This window comes from Cenococcum geophilum, assembly GCF_001692895.1.
Source record: "Cenococcum geophilum 1.58 unplaced genomic scaffold K441scaffold_107, whole genome shotgun sequence".
NCBI classification, from domain to species: domain Eukaryota; kingdom Fungi; phylum Ascomycota; class Dothideomycetes; order Gloniales; family Gloniaceae; genus Cenococcum; species Cenococcum geophilum.
Window position 1 is genome coordinate 144,820 of NW_027137665.1, and position 17,591 is coordinate 162,410.

The window sequence follows — 17,591 nt, forward strand, 5'->3', positions numbered from 1 at the left end:
TACGCATACCCATATTCCTATTAAAAACAATTAATTTTCTAACTTTTAAGACCTAACTCCTACTACCTAGCAAGCTAGAGGTGGATTTATTTGCGGCTTTCCCCCCTTTTTACCTAAGAGAAAATTCTCTTAAGGGGTGGTCCTAGCTTATAAGCGAGGCAGGGGTAGAAACACTAAAATATTAAAACATAGACTTTTCCTAGGTTTTTCTTCTATAGAAAGTAAAAGCTTAATAAAATAGGGGGTGTAGGTATCTTTCTATATCTCCTTTAGTTAGATTTTCTTTAGTAAGAGAAGGATTGCCTTTTTGGGCTTTTTTGCTAGTAAAAGCTTAATAAGTCCTTTTTTCTAGTAGTTTTTTCTACTTCTAATAGAGAAGAAAATAACTACTATAATCTTTTTACCTAGTTTTTCTACTACCTTTTACTCTAATTTCCCTAGAAGCTCTTTAGTAGGGTTAATAAGGAAAAAGAATATAGAAGGATAGTAAAAACTAGGAAGGCTTTTTACTTGGTTTTTTTTTACCTTTATACTAGGAGATAAGAGACCTAAGGAAGTTATTATCTACTAAAAAAACTAGGAACCTCCCCCCTATAAGCTATAAGCTATAAGATATAAAATATTAAAGGTAAAGGCTACTAAGCCTAAAATAAAGCCTCCTATAGAGATAAGCGATAACGAATTCTTATTTACCTCGTTTACTTATTCTTCTTTATTCTCTTTATGCCTATTTAGAAAGGATAAAGATATAGAAGAAGTAAATAAACTATCTCCAGCTTATATAAAGAACTAAAGAAAAAGAAACCACCCCCTATTATCTTCTAAAAAAGATAGCTAAAGCCTAAAAAGAAACCTAGTAAAAATGAGGTCCTCTATAGCTAGTCTATACTTCCCTTCTCCTTCTTTAAAACAATACTTATAAAAGGCCCTATAAGCTCCTTAGGCCTATAGCCCTTCCCTCCTTATTAGTTCGTCTTTATACTAGGGTATTACTATACTATAAGGGGATCTTGTAGATAGGGGGCTATAAGGACACAATTATGGAATAGGATAGATTAGTAAGAGAGACGAATCCTTAAGGAGGTAAGGCCTCTGAGATTGTGGAGACTATATACTACGGGTNCATGCCTTTAGCACGTAACTGGCGACTATTTAAAGGGCGTCCGGGGGTTGTCCTAAGGGCAACCTAAGGTGTCCGCAATAATATCCCTTACATTACCCCCCCCCTTCTTACGGTCAGCCCCTAATTGCTATTACCTTATAGTAGGGAGATTATAAGGGCTTGTCCCAGAAGAGGTTCGGAGAGATATTAGAGAGGTGTTAGTATGCCGCTATATATTATCTATCTATCTAGCCCCTATTTTAAACTCCTAAAAAACCTTAATAAGGAAAAAATATAATTAGAGAAAAGATGTAAGGATTGCTAGGAGACCTATTAGAAGCCTTTTAGAAGTATACCGGTAACTACCTGGGCTAATATAGGGATTTTTATATAACTCTACTTCTAAGCCTTTATACTAGTCTGTAATTAATTATAAGTATTATAGGTAATTTAGTATTCTAGTATAGTTCCGTAAAACCTTTTAGTATAGGATTTAATATATAAAGCCTTAGCTTGCCGTCATCTTTAACTGCTAAGATATAGTCTATAATTCTTTCTTATAATCCTTTTCTTATAATCCTCTGCGTCACTAACGCATTACTCCTATATTTGCCCTTAGGCTATTAGATGCGGTTAAGGTATTAATTAGTTAGTTAAAGAGACTTGTCTCTTAAGATTTAGTATATATGCTTTTAAATCTGGTGGTCCTATACTATATATTTGGTGTAGCTCTACTGCCTAGCAAATAGGGACATTTCGCGATAGTAATTGTAGCTATTATACGATTATTAAGAACGTCTATGACGTTATTCTTTAATACTATAGTATTGTTTTAGGTCTAATTTAACCTATATACATCTTTGATTTAACATCTTAATTGCCTTCCCCCGGCCGCGTAGTCAGTTTTTGTAAGGAAGTAATAGTTAAATAACTTATATGCGTGTTTCCTTCCTTTTAAATAGCGCTATTGTAACGGAGTTATATTGGCAAGGTTGCGGCTATTTACTAAAAGGGTATTAGAAGGTAAAGTATAAAGACACCTTGCTTATCGAGCTGCTCCTTTTCTTAAACACCTTACTTCTCGCCATTAACCGTCGTCTAATTTTAGACGTATCTTTAATATATTATTAAGATTTTCTTCTTTTCTATTATTAATTTAATATGCCTCTTTATTCTCCTACTAACTGCTCTTCTAAGTAGATTCTATAGCGTATCCTAGCCCTACCTTTATATATAGAACCCTAACCTCCGCTAACTTATAACTGGTACTAGTCCTACCTAAATGATTTTGCCTACACGTCTTTAAAAGACTAGAAAACTAATAATAGGATTCTAGAGGCTTGTAATAAGACGCACTATATTAGATCTAATACCTTTAGTCCTTATAATTAATGCATACGTATTAAGAGCGGTAGTTGCGTTAAGGTGAGTTTTTCTATCCTTAATAGATTTCCATTGCTAACTTTAAGCTTTAATAGCCTGGGCCTAAGTGGCGACGTTCCTTTAATATTCTTAACTACTATATCGCCTAGGCTCTCTCTTATTCTAGCGTAAATGCTAAATAACTTAGCCGAATTTAAGACTATGCTATAGCTATTTACACTACCTATAATTTCTAGTAAGCTAGCTAGTAACGCCTAATATAAGAGTAAGGTTAGTATACTAAGGATAGGGTGCGTAATAGGGGTAATAAGAAGAAGGTCGCTGTCTACTATAGGAAAAAGTTTACGCATACGCGTTAAGTTTCGAAAAAGCATAATATAATGCAGTATTAGGTAGGTTACCCTTTAGGTACCTAGTAAATAGGTAACTAATAGTTGCCGTAGTAAGGTCTTAGTGGTTCTAGACTATACTTGTCGGGAATAAGACAATTTGCCCTTACGTGCGGCATATTGCCGTTACGTAAGGCAACTTGCCGTCACGTGCCGTCGCGGCACTAGCGTGGTAAGGAACCTTAAATTCCTCACCCTCCCCTATCTAGAACAATAACTTTTTCCATCACTGTATCTACTCGAGTAGTATTAGTAATTTGCCCTATATTTTTAATACTAATTAGTGGTTAAATATACAGTCAACCATAGAGTAGCTAGGTTATTAATAGAAGAGACAGTCTTGTATAGGGGTGCTATATACGCTTATATAGAATAGATCCCGGCGATACTATACTACCTTAGACTTGCAAAAAACTAGTAACAGAAGTATTACTAAGTACTAGGAGATACTAAGTTGCGTCTATTACGCAGAACAATTACGTTTACAAAGATTTAGTCAAGTACTTTAGGTCAAAAGTGTTACTAAACCTAAGGTCCTAAGTTAACGTCCGAAACGCGTCGAATAATATCTTAAATTGCCCACCTTTAGACAGCAAACCTACGAGATCCTATAAAACCGAAAATCCTACCTACCTTTAACGTACGACACCTTATTAATTCTACCTACTATAGCGTTAACCTATCCGAAAAAGTATAAGAAAGATATTAACCCGGAGATATAAGACAGAGCCGTAACCAACTTTATAACCGCTAAGTAATAGAACCTAAATGGATTTTTAGTACACCGTATAGAACACTATAAAGACAATAAATATAATAATATCGCGCTATGGTATTATATAAAGGAGGACTTTATTAAATAGATAAAGGAAACATGGGTTCCTATAAATAAAGATATCGTGTGGGACTTCTGTAACTTCCTTTAGGAGTATAGAGTATTTATCCCTATAGATAGGGGTAGTATTAGGGACAATATTTAGGAACACGTTATTAATATAAAGGAAGAGCATAAATGGACTCTATAAGAAATTAAGCACTAACTACGCATTATAAAGAAGCTTAAATTATAATAGAACCCAAGTAATACACCACTAGAGACGCGTTCTAACTCTATCACTCTAGGCACGAGTTCTAACATTTTATATCCATTACCTCCACCTCTATCTTTAACTCCCCTATATTAACTAGCTTAACCTATAGCCTTAATTAACAACCCCTAATAAGTACAAGATCCCCTTACTTCGCGGTCTAACAACCTTTAAACTCCGCCGACTAAATCTATATTACTATTGCAGCCTATAATATAATACAGCTAAATACTAATTAGAGGTACCTTAAAAATGCTTATAGAGCTTATAAAGCTCTATTTAGAATAAAAGAAGAAGTTTAGCGAAGAACTGTATAATATCCTCAATTTAAAGTTATATATCTTCTATAACTATTACTAGAAGGTTAAACTAGAACCTAATTAATACCACATTACTTATTCAGTTATACTTAAGGGCCGAGCTAGTACCTTCTATTATAATTGTTTGGCAGAAAAAGGATATAATTTTAACCAAATAATATATAAAATAAGATGCCACTTTAAAACAGAGGAGAATAAGCAGCAGTATATATTAGAGTAGAGAGAGACTACCTTTCTAAGAATTATTACTATAAACCTAGGTACCTCTTAACTTGATTATCTTTAAAAGCTTTTTAATTAACTCTAAATAATTTAGTATAGTTTATCTAAATTATATTAAAAGGACTTTAGCCTACGCGATCAAGTTATTAGCGCATACTAAGGTGTTAAAGAATATAACCTTACTCTCTTTAACCCTATAAGTACTTATAAAGGAATATATACTTAATTAAGATCCTCTATTAGCACCGCCCTACGCTCTTAAGAAGTATAGCAATTTAACACCTAACTCTAACTTACTTTAATTAACCTAGCTAACTAACATAATTATAACTGGACTGATTAAATATATAGTAGTCGTGGCAGGGGATACGGTAGAGGGTATAATTAATGTTAACTATAAAGCAATTATAGAGGTCCTTATGGAGGTTCATTTCGTAATAATTAACAGAAGAAATGCTATATTTATAAGAAGCTAAATTGCTAGTTAACTAGATACCCCCTTAATAAACAAAAGGAGGTATATAATAAGTTTCGCTAGAGCGTATAAAATGTTAGAAACTGAGAAGTTACTATAGCCTACTTTTAAAGCTTCCTAGTTTAATATAAAGGCGAAGAAGATCTTAAGGGTGAGATTAACGAGGCTAAACAGCTCCTTATAAATATAGAAATTAAGGACTACTTTCCTAACTAATACTTTACTAAGTATAGTAAGGTAAATGGCATATAAACCGTTGCTATCCTTAATAACTAATCTACGCTCCATTCTGTTATAAGGTTAGATATCTTTAATAAGCTAAAGAAAAGTTCCGCGTTCTCCTTTAACAACAGATACTTAGCGAACGTCTTTTATAGTATTATACCAGATACTAGAGCTATAAGAGTATCTATAGTAGGAGAACCTTAAGTCTAAGCTCTTTAGCAGCTTAATAGTTTTATTTAGATTAACTAATTAACGGCAGGCCAATATATAATTCGCTTTGGTAAGAGTACTACAATCTCTTTTAGCACAATTAAGGTCTAAACCCCGTTAGGATATATTACTTTCCACATTATTCCCGCAAATACCCTATTCCTATTCTACATCCAAGATATAAACAAATTAGGCGTTAAGCTTAACAACTTTAAGAATATACTTATTTAGGGAGATAATTAGGTGCCCGTCGTACGCAAGTAGGGTTACCCTTAGTTGCTCCTTTAACAGCCAAAAAGGAGTATTACTTAAAGTTACTTAACTAAGTTAGAGCTACGTCAACTACATCGTTGTTTTAGCCACCTATCTATTTACTAACTACTTAGGGTTTTTTAACAAGCAGGTTATAAAGTTAAGGTTAAGGCGATTAAACATCTTATAAAGTACTACTATTACTGCTAAATAAACCAGAAGTCCCCTAGTTAATTTAAGTTTACCCTTAAAAACAACTATAACTTCAACTTCTATATTATTATGGATGTTATATATCTTAGCAACAAGCTAGTACTCTAAGTTATTAACTTTTTAACCTCCTTCTAAGCTATACGCTTTTTAAAAGATATATTAGCTAGGAATATATAGAATACTCTTTAATTATGCTAGATTAATGTCTACCTAGGACCCCCTAATTAAATCGTTTATAACGCAGAAAAGAACTTCTTATCTACGGAGTTTTGATAATAGGCAAAGGCAATAATAATTAAGGTTAAGGAAGTCCCTATTAAGGCATATAATAGTATTAGAAAGGTAGAACGATACTATATACTATTACGCCGCGTATATAAGATTATTTCTTTAAAACTAGAGGGTACTAGCGAAGAGCTTATCTTATAAATGGCTATTAAGGCTATTAATAATACCGCTAGCCCAGATAGGCTCGTACCTATATTGCTAGTCTTTAGCGCCTACCCTTAAATAACTAATAATTCTCTACTATCTCCCTCCATTATATAACGAGCTAAGGCAATTTACAAGGCAATAAAAAAGGTATAACGTCTCTACGCCACACACTAGGTTAACGACGCACTAGGAATAAGAAATGGCCTAAATACCTTAACTATGCTTAATCTGCCACTCCAATCTAAGGTACGCGTATGGCGTAAAAAGAAAGGATAGTTAGGCCTATATAAACTTATTATAATTAATAGTCAGACTTATACTCTTTAGATGCCCCATAGACCTACTTAATTCCGTTTAACTATTATTAAGTCTTACTACAAAGATAACAGTTCTAAGCCTTTATAGGATACCCCAGAAGATACCCTAGGAGATGCCCTAGAGGAGAACCACAATTAACGTGCCCTAGAAGGCAACTACAACCCTAATATAACTGTAGTAGATACGCCGCAACTATAACGCGGTAGAGGTTGCCTAAAAGGATTATAAAACCACTAACACCTTATTAATTTCGAAGAGCAACTTGTTGCCGCTATTAAGAATAGAGTTAAGCTATTAATGGCCTTTATAACAGCTAAAGAGAAGGCTAACTTTAAGCTCGCAAAACAGCTCCAAAAGGAAGGCTGTATTATAACTTTAGGAGCTCCTTTCTAAGCATCTAATAAGCAGGAGATTAACGGTCTTATTATAAGAGGAGTCTTTAAGTTTAAGAAGTATAACCCTACTAAGTTCAATAGGGTTCGCATATTTAGGTTAAGAATAGTTAATAAGATTAAAGGCAAAGCTACTAATACCCTATTTAAGAAGTCAAGGCTAGTTATTTAAGGTTATAACAATAACGGTAAGGAAGTAATTCTTACACAATTCCCTATAATTTAACGAGCTAGTTAGCGAGTTATTATTACGCTAGCTCCCTCCTTAATAAAGAATAAAATGGTGGTTTATTTATAAGATATTACCCAGGCCTATACCCAATTAAAAACACGCCTTTAGCGCTTAATACTAGCATACCTTCTAGAGTAAATTCGCCACCAATATCTCGAAGATACAATTATGGTTGTGCTTAAGCCACTATATAGAATTGCAGAGGTAGGAACTTATTAGTGGGCTACTTATAGCAAGCACTATAAAGAGAAGCTTTTAATAACTACTTCTATATTTAATCCCTGCTTCCTCATTATAGCCACGGGAACTCTATTTAGAATCGTCGGCATATAAATAGATGATATAATCATCTTAGGAGACGACTAATTCTTAGCTCTTAAAGAAAATAAGCTAGTAAAGGTAAATCTTATAGTAAAGCCAAAGGAAAGACTTAATTTAATAATACCATTACTCTTTAATAGATGCATTATTTCCCTAAATAAGGATTCCATTGCCCTACGCCAGAAAGGTTAAGGCAAGAAGATTAATGTTATTAACGTTAATTCTCCAAAGTAAAGATATATGGAGTAACGCGCTTGTGGAGCTTATATAGCTTCTATCTATTAACCTAAAACTTCCTTTAATCTCTCTGTTGCCGCTTAATACTAAGAACTAACTAAGGAGGATATTCTTACCCTAAATAAGCGTCTTTTCTAGTAAAGGAGCCATCTCGATCAAGGACTGCTCTATATGCCTATTAACCTTCCTACTATTAAGCTTTTCGTATTTATTAATAAATCGTTTATAAATAACAAAGATTTTAGCTCCTAGCTAGGATATAAGATTATTATCGCAAATAAATCTACTAGAGAGAGTGACTTCACAATCTACGGTAATCTTATTTATTAGAGCTTAACTAAGAGTAAATGTATTACTTAAAGCGTTCTAGCGTTAGAGATATATAAAATAGTCGGCGGAGTTAATATAGTAATTGCAATTGGAACTACCTTAAAGATAATTACAGATCGACTTAAACTCCCCGTTATCCCTACGATTATATACACCGACTTATATTCCCTCTATGAGTATTTAGTTAAGCTTAGTACTATAAAGGAAAAGCGCCTTATAATTAATATTATGGCACTACAGTAATCTTATAAGCGTTAAGAACTCTTTAAAATTTGATGGATTAATGGCTAAAATAACCTAGTAGATATAATAACGAAGGTAAACCTAAATAAGGCACTAGAGACGTTTATTAATATAAATACTCTACGTGTATAAGTTAAAGGTTGGGTTAAGAGGGAGTAAAAGATACGGCGATGGCCGCTAAGGCGCTAGTAGTAAGCGAGCTAATAGCAATTTTCTATCCCAGGGATAGAAAATTGTAATTGGTTGGTAAAAGTCCGGGTTAGTAGAATAAGGCGTATTACCTACTAAATTCTACTATAGTCTGCCCACGGTTATATTATTATATGCTGTCTATTTATATATAGATAGCAACTATAAAAAGAAGAGTTGCCAGTGTCGGGAATAAGGCAATTTGCCCTTATATACGGCATATTGCCGTTATATAAGGCAACTTGCCGTCATATACCATTGCGGCACTAGCGTGGTAAGGAACCTTAAATTCCTCACCCTCCCCTATTTAGAACAACAACTTTTTCCATCACTATATCTACTTAAGTAGTATTAGTAATTTGCCCTATGTTTCTAACAATACTAGCCAGCTAATGTCTCTATTTATTCTAGGCTTAAGTATATCTTTATTAACTATAAGCTTACGCCATAAGAGCTTTATTAGTATTAGTTTAGACCTAATATTAGTATTAAGCGTTTAAGAGTCTCTACTCTAGCTATACCTTATTGTCCTACCCCTGTTTTTATACCTACTTATATACCTACTAAGGGATCTAGATCCCATTCTTGTTAGCTATTACTTAGTAGCCTAATAGATACTAATCCTACTCCTAATAATAAGGCATAGTAGCTTTTTAAATTAGGCATTTATGGTTTAGACTTTTAGGATTCGTTCTTATATATAGTAGCAATTGAGGACCTTAATTAGGTGCTTAGAAAGGCCTTATAAGGCTTTTAAAAAGGGCTTAAAAGCCCTAGGAACTATATTCCTAATATAGATTTATAAATAGGAATATAATTCTAGTAAAATGCCCTATTAACTCTATACTATATACGTGAAAAGGCTAAGGACCTGTCCTACCTTAGGCTGTAGCCCTATCCCTATGGTTTCCGGAGCTTATCTATACTATATCTAATTTAACCTATTTACTCTTTAGGGCCTTTTACAGCCTACTACGAGCTTTTTTTATAGGTTGCGATGACACCGTAGTATTAGAGCGCTTTCTACGATTTGTAGATTGTAGACCTTAGTTCTAATATTCTTTTAGAATATCTTTATAATAATTAAGGTGATCCTCTGGTTCCTATATAGAGTCTTTAGCGGGCTAGTCTAGCTATTTAACTTTAAATTAAAGCTTATTCTTAATAGATTTATAGCATAGTATAGCTTTAACCTCGTACCGCTCGCCCACTACCTTAGGGTGTTTAATTGGGCCTAAACGGAAGTTCTTTTCCGGTGGTGGTCTATACTATAGCTCTAGTAGGTTTATATAAAACACTAGATATATATAGGCTATAAATAGGGGTAGCAGAGACGGTAGGCTAGCTTACTAATTTATTCCTTAATTTAGAAGGGACCTAGGTATCTTATATTGAGCTTCTTTAATAGTTAATAGGTTTTAATATTTGTTAAATATAATAGAACCTTATCACCTACTCTGAAATGCTTATCCTAGTGCTTGCGGTTATACTAAAGTCTTTACTACTCTTAGGCATCTTATAGGCTCTGCTTTATATACTTCTATTACTCCTCCTATTCCTAAAGGTATCCTTATACTCTTTAATGGATATCCTTAGACTTCCCAGTAGGATCATATAACTAATTATACAGCCTTAGCTAGTAATTATTAGGTATACTATTAAACCTAAATAGTCGAACGCTATAGGCAATCTAGATTGGTGTATACTTATATAATGCGTATTACTTTAAATTGTAAGCGTACTCTATATACGGAAGTAGCTTGCACTAGTTATCTTGCTAATAGTTTAAATATATCCATAGGTAAGACTCTAGTTCCTAGTTCTAGTGTTCTATTTACCTATCCGTCTGCAAGTAGAAAGCCGTACTATAATGGTAATCTATCTTTAAATAGAAGTATAGATCTGACCAGTACTGACTTATAAAGACGCTGCCCCTATTAGTGATAATAGAGTGCGGCTAATCTACTTTAAGAAAGCATTTCTCCTTAATAAGGTTGGCGAGCTCTTATACATTAATTATCTTATTAATAGGAAGGTATTAGACGTACTTTAAAAACCTATTAATAAGTATAAGAACTAAATTGTATGTTCATCCTTAGCTATCTTTAGATAGTGGGAGATCTGTAATAAAGTCTATAGCGTAATATTGCTATAGCTTACTAGCGGGGGGAACTGATTTAAGTAGACCCTATAGCTTATACCTACGGATCTTATATACTTAACACTTCTCGCAATAGCTAATATACTCCTTTACTTCCTAATTAAGCCTTAGCTAATAGTATTTGCGCTAAAGTAATTCTACTATCTTTACTTGACCATAGTGGCCGCCTAGAGGATTATTGTAATTCTTTATAAGAATCTTCTATTATAGATTTGCTTCTTATAGCACCTAAACCTTACTACCTCTATATAGTAGGCCTATCGGGTTTAGTTCCTAATAGTGGCGCCTAGCAGCTTCCTTTCCGTTATATTTCTGGTTTACTTCTATATTAAGAATGGCATAGGAAGCGTCCCTCTATTGCACCTTATAGATAAGATCTATTAACCCTTTAGATAATTCCTAGGTAAAAGCTATTTTATCTTATACTACTTTAAGTATAAGACTAGATAGTACTATAGATCTTATAACTCTTTAATACGCGTATATTAGGAAGGCCGCTATAAGGTTAAAGTCCTTTGGTTATTATAGGGCTCCGAGTTTTAATTGCTCTATAGCTTCGCTATTAGCTTAAGGGGATAGCTTAGTAATTAGGGATAGTGTATTACTAGGTTCCGAGAATATATTAGGGACGTCCTGTTTAGGTATATTTGGACCCTTATTAATAACGGACCGGGTACTAGCTAGAATGTTAGTAGAAACCAATAGGGCTTATACCGCCTAAGACTTAGTATATAGAGCTATAGGTACTTAAGCATCCTATACCTGGAGCTTATTCTATAATATAGGGAGTAAGATATCTATTATCTGTTTTCCTTCTCCCGTTTTAAAGCCTTTGGTATAGTCTAGCTATCGTGACAGTCTATTAGTAGGGTTGTTTTCCCCTAGCTTATATTCAATCTTAAAATTAAATTATATAAGCTCCTCTACCTATCTAGCTTATTAAGGTATAAGCTCCTTTATAGTTATAAAGTAGCGTAGATTATAGTAATCTAAGAGTATATAAGTGGTATAGCTTGCGTGCTTAAGGTAGTGTCGCCACTATTTAAAGTAGTTAACTATAGCTAGTAGTTCCTTATCGTGGGTATAATACCTAACTTTAGGTCACTGGAATTTTCTATTATAAAATGCTACTGGTCTCTAATGGAGCTGGGTAGCGTCTAGATGCCTATTAGGTTATAGTAGGATACTAGTAAGGGCGAAATTCAATATATTAGTGACTATCATTAATAGCTAATCTGGGTTAAAATGCCGTAGCAATAGAGCTTTTATAAACTTTGCGCGTAGTTCCTAGAAGGCCTCCTAAACCTTTTTGGGCTATAACTATAGCTTATACTATTTAGTTAATCCCTTCTTAGTTTTCTTCCTTACCGCCTTTAAGCTTTTTACTCCTTAGGTTAGGTCTTAGGAAGCTTCCGCAATATAGTTAAATAGGTATTAGGTAACGTCTAAGTAGTTATAGATAAAGCGTCTATAAAAATTGGTAAAGCCTAGGAATACTTAAATATTCTAGTAGCTCTCTAGCTCCGGCCACTCCTAAATCGTCTACACCTATACTAGGTCTATAACTACACCTATAGGCGTTATAATATAACCTAGGAACTTAACCTACTTAGTATTAAAGATATACTTTAACGCCTTAGCGTAGAGGCCCTAATTATCTAAATGTTCCAGCACTTCGCGGATATATTACTTGTGTTAATCCTCGTCTTTTAAGTAGATTAAGATATTTTCTAAATAGATAACGTATATACGGTTAACTAGTCCCCCTAAGGCTCTATATATATATAATTGGAATATTATAGGCGTATTAGCTAGCCTAAAAGGCATTACTAGATACTTAAAGTGGTTATATTGGGTCTTAAAAGCGGTCTTTTACTTATCCCCTTCTTTAATACGGAGCCTATAATAGGCGTCTCGTAAATTTAACTTTGTAAAGATCTTTGCCCTAGATAGTTAATCCAGCATTTCACTAACTAGTAGTAGTAAGTAACGGTTCTTAATTGTAATCTTATTAAGACCGCGATAGTCTACGTATAACCTTATAGTTCCATCTAGTTTTGGGATAAAGAGGATTGACGCGCCTAACGGCGACTGATTAGGCTAGATCCATCCCTTTTCTAGTAAGCTATCGAGGTACTCCTATAGGATCTTAAGCTCTTTACATAAGAGGTTGTAGATAGGAAGGTTTAGTGGTTATTTGCCTTTTTTTTAGATTAATTGCATAATCGTACTCCGAGTTCTACAGTAGGACTTTAGCTCTCCTACCCGAAAATACCCTTAATAAGTTCCTTAGGCCTACTAAAATATTTAATAAATTGGGGTCGCGTTTATCCTTTATATTATTATTAGGTAGATCCCGGAGCTTCCTTAAAATACTTACGGGCAGCGTTATACGCTATAGTAGTTACTTATATATAGTTGCCACCGTATATTAAACCGTTTTATACGGTAGCTAGTAGAGGGTAGGGAACTTCTTAACGCAGCGTTTAAGGTGCTGTAGTATACTTTCTATATATTGCTTAAGCTAGAGTAACCCGTAGCGGTTAAAGTATCTTATAAGATCCTTAAGATTGCCGCCTCCCTATAATGTCTCCGCGACCTATCTAGTAGTTCCCTATAGGGTCTCCATTATAGAGGGGTTATTACCTATACTAGGCTTTATACCTATCTTGTTACGGCACTGGCAGAAAGCGGCAGCTATAGTAGACGTTATAGTAAACGCAGGGCTCACGTGACTCTTACGTAACTAGGGATTGTATATAACTCCTCGCGTTGCTACCTGTCCTTTCCTTTCCTTTTCTCTAGCTTTAGATTCTCGTTTATAGACAATCCAATCACACAGGCTTGCGCGACCCTTTTGCCGTGCTTATGTCTCAATTAACTAAGTCGCTAACATTATCTAAAGCTCCCTCTACTCTTTCTTCTTAAGAAGGAACTTAAATATATCTACAAAAACACAGAACAGGACCACAAGGACAGGACTTAAAAGAAAAGAATAAAACCCCAAGGAAAGAACCTATAAGACACGCACAGACCAGAACCCTTAAAGAAATTACCCAGAATTACCTAATACCCCTACCACCATACTATAAACCACAGCAGCAGGCAAAGTAGCTGCAGGACCCTCAAATACTTTAAATAAAGAAACGATTAACGTTTCAACCCCCTAGGCGGAGCTTACGGCTGCTAATACCGAAATTAAACAACTGCGAGAGCTGCTTAAAGCTAGAGATACCCCTATATCTAATAATAAGTCATTATTAGATAACTAAAGACTTGCTATAGTCCTTTAGGCCCTATCCTAGCGCCTTAGTGGACCTACCAAAGCCTATGCAGCACTGAGGCGGTCGGCAAAGGTCGCGGATCCCCTACTACTTACAGACGGAACCGACCCTACATTTAATAATTAGAAGCTTTAATTGCGGGATAAGCTTAAAGTTAATATAGACCACTTCCCTAACGCCCGAGCCAAAATAGCCTACATTTTCGACCGTACTGGCAGAGACGCCTAGATGCATTTACGCCCGCGATATACCAAAGACTTAGCAGACCCCTTTATCTCTAAAAAAGAAATAATTAAATACTTATCTTTTATTTATAAAGACCCTTTTAAAGTATAGAACGCCTGCCTTAGCTATAAAAGCCTAAATATAAAAACAATGGAGACCTTTTTGGCCTTCTAAACCTGCTTTCTATACCTAGCCGGACAGGCCTAGATCCCCTAAGAAGACCTACTGCCAGACCTCTTTAACAAGCTTACCCTAGACCTACAGCGGGCCGTATTACTAGCTTATACTACGGCATAGACGTTAAAGAAACTTATAGACTATTGCCTAGCTATTAACTAAGGCCTCTGTTAAATTAAGGCACGCGCTAACTAGCTAAAAACTAGAAACCTTATAAACTAGGCCGTAAGTACTACGAGTACGGCCTATAGTACCCCAGCACAATTGGCAACTCCTATAGTTAACCTAGCAGCTAGCCGCGCAGCTACCCCTACTGCGGGCCTGGTGTACACCCAGCCTATATATAGTAACCCCCATATATAGGCCCTTAGCAATTAAGGAGCTTGCTTCTCATGCGGTTAAATAAGCCACCCTATAAGGAACTGCCTAATAAAGGCAAAGATAAACGAGGTCTTGTTAATTTAGGAGAATAGTACGGAGCCGGAAAAAGAGGAACCCTAGAGAAAGACTCCTCTTTAGGGTCAAAAGGGATTAATATATCACATATTGATCTGGGTCAGCTAGTTAGTAAAAGAAGCTACACTATCCCTTATACTTTATTTCGCAATAAATATTAAGTTTTAACCTCTGCTTTAGCTAACTTAGGAGTAAATGCCTTTACCTTAATTAATATAAAGTGCGCTATAAAACTAGCTAACTTTTTAAATGTACACCTTAAAGAACTACCTAAACTAATCCCTATTCGCGGTTATAACGGACGGATAGAACTACCTATTATAACTATCTTACGGATCTACCTCCGCGTTAACAGACGAAGGCAGTATAATATCCCCTTCCTTATTACGGACCTTAGAAGCTATAATATAATCTTAAGGAGAAAATAGCTAGCCTATTTAGGCTTATAGCTTAACATACAGAATAGGCAGCTTATCTAGCCCAAAACTATGCCCCTAACGCCTTCCTTTATAAAAGAGATCAGTATTATAATAGAAAACCTTATACGGCCGCAGATAAACACTGTTTACTAGGCTAATGCAATACATAGGGACCAGGCTTTTAAGAAGGATATATAGCTTAATCCACAACAAATCCGTATACTACGCCGCCCCTAGACTACCTATATTATACTACCCACACTAGAGACTTAGGAAGTCAATAGTGGCCTAGCTAAGTCCCTAATAGAGAACTTAAGCCCTACGCAGCCATAAAGAAAGGCCAGGGACATTAGACAATACACTAAACTAATAGACCGGAAGGACAACTTACGGAAAATAGAACATAAGCTAAGGAAGACTATAAACCCTATACCGTAAAATACGGCCTAATAAACATCCGTAAAGAAACCCACAGACCTCCCGCTAGTTAATATCTACTATATTAGCGCTATAGGATTCTACTAAAACCTAGTTTAGCCTAATACCGTTGCCTTTATAACTAGCTTATACGAAATTAATTAAATAATTAAAGAGAAAAAAGCCCTAGCCTAAGAGAAAGGCGAGATTACAGATAAGAAGCTAGTAGAATAAAAACTGCCCTATTAATACCAGAAATTTAAAGACACCTTCTCCAAAGCAGCGTCTAATATACTCCCGCCTTACCAACTATATAACTATAAGATTAAAATTAAGCCGGACAAGGTAGTTACCCTTAGCTATAGCCCCCTCTGACAGCAATCTACTGCTAAATTATAGGCTATAAAGCAGTATCTTATTAATAACCTAAATAAGGGCTTTATTAAGCCTAGTTAAGCCCCTTTTAACTCACCTATTCTCTTTACTAAAAAGCTAAATAAAGGACTTCATTTCTATATCAACTACCATAAGCTTAATAATTTAACCCTTAAAGACCGCTACCCACTACCTTTATTTAATAAGACTTTAGCCCAAATAAGTAGAGCTAAGATCTTTATAAAGCTTAATATCCGCTAGGCTTTTCACCGGATTAGGATAAACCCTAAATTAAAAGACCTTACTACATTTTAGACCCGTTATAGAACGTATAAATATAAAGTACTACCTTTTAGACTAACTAACGGACTAGCCACATACTAACGATATATAAATAACGTACTATTTAACTACCTTAACGACTTCTATACAGTATACCTAGATAATATTATAATCTACTTTAAAAACGAACTGGAATATAAAGAGCATATCTATAAAGTCCTATAACGGCTTTAGGAAGCTGGCCTCCAAGCCAATATTAAGAAGTTAGAATTTAGTATTAAGCGTATAAAGTACCTAAGGTTTATTATTAATATAAACGGGATTAAGGCAGACCCAAAAAAGACGGCTATAATTAACCAATAGGTACCCCCAAGAACCGTAAAGGGGGTATAGTTATTCTTAGGGTTCTATAACTTCTACCAACGCTTTATTAAGAACTATAGCAGGATTACCCAGCTACTAAGCCTACTTACCCACAAGGACCAGCCCTTTTACTTTAACACCGCATATAGGCAGGCCTTTAATAAGCTTAAGAAACGACTGGTCTCTACTCCCTTACTCGCCCACTTTAACCCAAAACGGCCCTTAATGCTAAAAACCGATGCCTTAGATAGTATTATAGCTAGCATTTACTCCCAAAAGCAGATAAACGGAGAATGGCACCCTATTACTTACTATTTAAAGACTATAGTAGATGCTAAGCTAAACTACCCAATTCATAACAAAGAAATATTAGCTATTATCTATAGCTTTTAGCACTAGTAAGTACAGCTAGAAGGGACCCCTAAACCTATCTAAGTGGTTTTAGATTATAAGGCCTTAGAATATTTTATAATAACAAAAGCCCTTACAGCCTAGTAGGCGCGCTAGGCGGATATCCTATCTTAGTTTAACTTCCTAATTATATATAGGCCAGGCGCCACTAACCGTGCGAATGCTCTTACAAGATATAAACAGGACCTAAATAACCAGATAGCCGTAAAGATCTCATTACGGACTTAGACGCTACTATAACTAAAGCACCTTAACCTTTAGATACGGGAAGAACTAAGTACTAAATCTTTAAGCGCCAAGATATATCCCATTAACCCCATAGAATTTGACCTTATTAATAAACTACTGTAAGTAAACTGTACGGACCCTTCTCTACAGGAGTACCGCGAAAAGGCAAAGGATGTTACTAGCCCATAGTCCCTTAAAAATAGACTACTTAAGCACT